The following is a 6209-nucleotide window of genomic DNA, read 5'->3' on the forward strand; positions in this document are numbered from 1 at the left end:
ATATTTTTCTAAAGTAATTTATTTTATTTATAGTATTCCAAACGGCATTCTAAACGAAACTCATATACACTACATTACGATAAATTTCCAAATGAATATCATTGGTATTCATCAACCACTAATCGATCTCTTACGTCAGAGCGATCTCTGATTATATTATATCATAACATTACATAGTTATAATTAGAGACAGGATTTCTGTGCAGCAAAAAACTGAAAACAAAAAACAAAAAACAAAAAAAAATTTTGCCTAGATCAAAAACCTAAAGTCGTACGAAATTGATAGGTATATAGCTGGGACGTGACAGCAACATTTTCGCTAAAATCAACCTACCGAATGTACCACTTTGTAGAATCGATTTTTCACATTTTTGTGATTTTCTCCTAAGTAGCTCTTTTTTTTTTTTTGCTTTCAAAACTTTAATGAAAAATATTATAATCTGCCATGACATTGTTGGGCAATAAGTAATAATAATGACTGATCACATTCATACTAAAATAAAATAACATAAGAATAAAAATAAATAAATAAAAAGGACATAAAAATAAATAAAATCTCTCTCTAAATGTATACAAACAGAAGGATAAAGAAAATAAGCATAATCAAACTATGTATATGAAAAAAAAAAATAATCATCAGTCACATTTACACTCTTATAAACAATATTTACACTATCGACCAGAGGATCCCTGACTCACTCCATCCTCCACGTGTAAGAGGTAGAGCAGAGCTCTATGAGATCCCAGCGCATCCCTCTCACCGCATCACTGGTAATGAGCCAGTGGAGGCTAAAGCCGCACTCAACTTGTGAGTGGAGCATCTGGCCTTTCCACAATAGCTCTAATGATTTTGATTAAACTCGGCGAATCAATGAGCAATTAAGTGGTCTTAATAATTAATCAATGGTCTATCAAATAGGTTTTATCTTCATTGAAATTGCCTAACAGGGCTGGAATACCAAATTTTCAAAATCTCCCTGTACAGTACCTTATATTTTATTAATTTGAAAAAAATATATAAATAGTTCTCATTGTTAGCAATAATACACACTAGATGAATACAAAATATTAAAGAATTTTATGAATAACTAAAGGAGAAAAAAGGAACAATAGATGAATCCGATTCGAACGGGAAATACCGAGAACGCACGATCTTTCACGATCGCATAAAAATTTCGTTATCTTTTGTTAAACTGTTGTATTTTTGGCAGGAACAATATATATATTTGTTATTCCTACCTCAATAAACCTAATATACGAACTTTTATAGCAACAAAATGATTTAGTTCATAGTTTTCTTCTTCTTTGGTTTTTAGTTTTATTTTTTCAATGATGTCAAAGACTTCCAAATTATCATTTATGATACTGCAGAACACCGATTATCCGTCATAGTCGGACTGGAACATCGCCGGTTAAGGGAGAGAGTTAGTTAATCCTGACAGTAAAAGCCAGCAATATTGATTTAGTTCATATATTAGTTAAAAATAAAAATGAAACATATAACTTGATATATAGGTGATGTGTATATTAATATATGATGAATTTATATGTATTAAAGCAGTTTTAAACAAATATTTAGGCACATGATTTAATTTAAGTGTACAAAAGACCTTTATGTTTTTAATATTAATCAAAAGGTCAGTAATTTGGTGTTATTTTTTATCGAATTTAGTGTTTTATGAGCACTTCATTTTTTTTTTTTTTTTTTTTTTTACCATCTGTTTATCCAGAGAGGTAGGTAAGTAGGTAAGCGGTTACCGGTTAAACGGGGTTCTACTCTATAAGAAAAAAATACTTCAGACAGCTTGCCCAACATAGGTTTGTTCGATATTTGGATTGTTACAGCATCAAAGTTATATTTTTTTATAAAAGGATCTGAAATGGAATGGATCAGTAGAAATCTGAGAATTGGAGTGGAAAGAGTCCAAACTTATTCTATTTACTCCGGTTTCATAAGACTTCTATCGTTGTCTAGTGGTTAACCCAATCTATTGATAAAACATCAACAAATATTTAAGGTTGAGGCTAGAATCTTTTGTCATATCGGCTCCTTAGAGGTTAAAGGTTAAATTTGACATATTGATTGATAGAATTGAACAGTGATTTCAACAAATTATTGGAGTAGGGGGCAAAATCAAAAATTTTAAACGTATTTCCCAATACATTCCATGTTATATATATTATGATATATATATAACATATATGATAACATATATATAATATGATATCCATAGGTATTCTATTAAATTTAGCGTTTTTCTAAAACTGACCAGTCCAAATAGCATTTTTATGCAATTTTGAATATGGTAATATTTACAACAATTTTCGTAGTTTAAAATATGTTTTAAATTTTCCTAACTTGGAATGATGTCACTCCCTCCACCGTAACAACGTCCCTGGAATTTGATTTGACCAAGCGGATTCGAAACATGTTGACTGATTTTATCACAGAATTATAACAATAGCATAGCTATTACAATAAGTAGTTTAGAGTAATCAAATCAATTGAGGCGGTAACTCGGGGTCAGTATCTGAATATTTTTCGAAGAGGCAAGCTTAATTTCCAACCATCCACTAAAATTCAACAGTATTTTTGGTTATATTATTCAAAATATTATCATATCATGAAATTAAATCATTTTATTGATTGAATTAAGATTAAAAATAAGGAAAAAATACCTTTTACTTTACCAAAAAATAATTTTTTTCTCGAAATTTGGCGCCCTATAAATTCTGCCTCTTATGGCATTTGCTCTCTTCCCTCTCCTAGTTCCTGGCTAAGCTGTACCTCATACTGTATATTCTAAAATGCTTATTAAATAACAAAAATAAAGACAACCCATAGCAAATGAAATCAGATAAATTCCTGATAAATGTATACCAAAGTGTAAAGGAATAAATAAAGGAACATTCGACAAGAAGACAATGATTGTTGGCGATGTGAAAATAAATGGGAATAGCTTACAATGTTGGATAAGTTCATTTTCTAAATATTTATATTTAATTAGCTTATTATTATTACATTGGCGATATTAATATTATTGTCTAGAACTTCAATACTGATAGCATATTATAGTACAGAAATCTTTAATGTATCAAATTACCGTCATTAAAAGAAACATTTTTTTTTATGTTAATTTCTTTTGTATTGATCTAATAGCTGTTAATTCAACAAACTCACCGGCAAGTGTATCCTGCCCTCTAATACCAAACACACCGATATCATGTTCAAAACTGACTCCTAGCAGAATCCGGAATAGCGGAACCTCGCCTGGGAATTGTCGGTCATTGTTATAATGCTTTAGCACCTCCACTCCAAGGCGAGATCATGGAAATACATTTTTAAGGAAGAATATGTTCCTAGAGTGCTGGGCGATCAGGAACCACACCAAAAAAAAAAGAGAAACTATTTATTTATATGCAGTCAATGGGGGTTACTTTCAACCACATTTTGGACTTTTTTTATATTATAAATTTTTGACCTACTTACAGGAGCCTGAAATGTATACTTCAGCTTCCTAAGGCAATGAATGAGAGGAAATACCTACATTGCGTTGATATTTATTTTTTCAAAAAGTGGTGCTTCAAAAAAAAAATTCAGAAACAAAAATATATGCTATAAATTAGCGGTTTTTTCTTTCATTTAAATTATAAACATAAAAGTAAATTTCAAACTTTTATGACTCCTATTTTGGATAAAAAATTTAGAACAAAAGTCCAAAATTTGATGCAAAATAATTCACTTTTATGTTACATAAATGGATAGTCTCTACTATTTTGGACTTGTCCTTGACCACACCGTTCAAGGACGTTCTTCTTGTGCAAAGTTGGAGGATATGGGTATGTAGGGAGACTTTGCACCATTTTCCTTATAATTCATTATAAACACCTGGAAATCAATAGCTGGTGCAACTTAAAGGGGAAAAACACTGAAAATAAAATATACATTTTCTCTTATAATAAAATATTCATGAAAAAAAGAAATATGAAACAATACCAAAATGAATCGAATTTAAGTATATATATTTTTAAATGATTTGAAATTATATTTAATTGATTTCGAATTACTATTTTATGAAAGGATGTTGAAAATTAAACATAATAAGACAATAAAATAATAATGATAATAAAATCGATGACAGGTTTACTGGAGTATTCCGAATTCATGGTTCAAAGATAGCCACGGTCAAGTTTTCGGAAATTTTGGTTAGAGAAGAGATCAATAATTAAAACTGAAATTTGCTTCTTTATGTCAGATAGATTTTGAACAAATATATATACCTCGGTACCACAATTATTTCAATAAATGATCAACAGACCAGATAGACCAGCGTATAACACGCGCAAACAGAGCCTTCTCTCTGTTAAGAATACTGAAATCCCGAAATATCTCAGAAAATCTGACGCTAAGGTTGCACAACGCCATGATAAAGTCATCTCTGACATACAGCTGCGAGACCTGAGCTTTAACAGGTACTCTAGAAAGAAGAATCTAGAGATTTGAAAATAAAGACATCCGTACAATTACAGGAGGATCTAGGATCAGAGCCTTAACACATAAGGGAGAAGAACATGTGAACTGCTTGCAGAAACTGGTCCGTCAATAACTCATGATGTGAAAGTAAGGAGGTTAAAATGGGCAAGACATAAGACTCAAAGCAATCCACCAGGACGCCTATACGAAATAATGAATGCCACTATACTTGGCAAGAGACCATGTGGGAAGCCAAAAACCAAAAGGATAGACAGAATCAACAAAGAAAGCAAAGAGCAGCATGCAGAAAACTGGAAAGCAGCAGCTCAACAAAGGCAGGCGTGGAGAAGCCCTGAAACAGCATAGTACCTGGTGTTGGTTTGAACTGCCAATCGTGCCAGGTTGAGGAAAACCGGAATATTCGCCCTCGCCGAGTAGGATTTCCCGCTTCTGATACAGAAAAAGAATATCCCTTCTTCAGGGAGTTCATCTACGGGTGGAAGGAGGTCGGCCCGGCGCACTTAACGTTAGGAAGAGCTTGACAACCCGTAATCGTCCATCCAACAATAGGAGAAGATGAAGGGGAAGAAGAATAAGACCGGAATGGCTGGACTAGACAGCGTGCTGGAGGAGGAGGCACCTGAATGGATGCGAACCAGGAAGGCTGGACCAACCGGACGGTACAGGTGGATCAGGTACAGTCCTATCTAAAATGCGCTCACCTGAGATCTGGGCTGCACCACGATACAAATCAAATTGTTCCCTTTTAAATGATACCCCACCAAATAATTGTAAATAAATAAAAAAAATTAAGATTATTGGCAGCAGAGGCATGCGTAACCCTAACGCACTCCCCCACTGCTGCTGAACCCCGTATGGCAGAAATGCCAAGGAGGGGAACAGAGAAAAAATTAAATATGCAAGGAATTCTTAAAACAATAACCTATTATAACAGCCATACTATTGGAAATTAAGATACTTACAGATGAAATAGTATGTACAAAATTCGGATTTGGTCAGACAGTAGTGTCCCTGAATGTGCGTGCATAATTGGATGACCTTACCAAAACTCTTTCTACATCGATCCACGGGGAAACGCCAAGTTTAACCGAAGTTTAAAACTTATGACATATAAAGCACTTAGGTGACAGAACGAAATATTTTAGAGGAATGTGCTTGAAGTCATATAAGTTGCCAGGAAGATATTAGTACAATAGAATGTTCCGTTTTCAATTTTTAAGTAAAAATTAAAATGATTGATGAAAAAACATTTAGACCGAATTAAACCCATATTGTTTTATTATTAAACTATATTATGATAATAAAAACAGTCTTATTATATATATAAATATTTCACATCTGTAATATTTCGGCCCTTGACATAGGCTATTTTCAAATATTTTCTTCTTTACCCCAATCACATTCTAGCATCTATTTTCATATATATTTTAATAACACGTGGAAGAATTTATTAAATTTATTTTTTAATCTTATTTTATTTATTTATTTTTTCCTGAGGGCTAAATTAAATGTATAAATTATTATTGTACATAAGCTTAAAACATATATTATTGTTAAAATTATATAAACTATGGTTATTTTTTTATTCATATTTCATCAAGATATATCTATATTTTAAATCTAAATCGATAAAAACAATTTTAAATTACCTTACGTTTAATCTCTAAAGAAACATTAGTGGATAGTCAATTTTTTCATTTGATCTATTTTAACT

General features: G+C 31.9%; 1 protein-coding gene across 1 annotated transcript in view; it reads right to left on the reverse strand.

The window, feature by feature from the left end:
* Nucleotides 1–6209, reverse strand: part of Rhp (rhophilin) — a 96822-nt gene that overhangs the window by 90003 nt on the left and 610 nt on the right. The gene's annotated exons all lie outside the window — the stretch shown is intronic.

This window comes from Halyomorpha halys, unplaced genomic scaffold (assembly GCF_000696795.3).
Source record: "Halyomorpha halys isolate HHAL.00 unplaced genomic scaffold, Hhal_1.1 Scaffold529.1, whole genome shotgun sequence".
Lineage (NCBI taxonomy): Eukaryota > Metazoa > Arthropoda > Insecta > Hemiptera > Pentatomidae > Halyomorpha > Halyomorpha halys.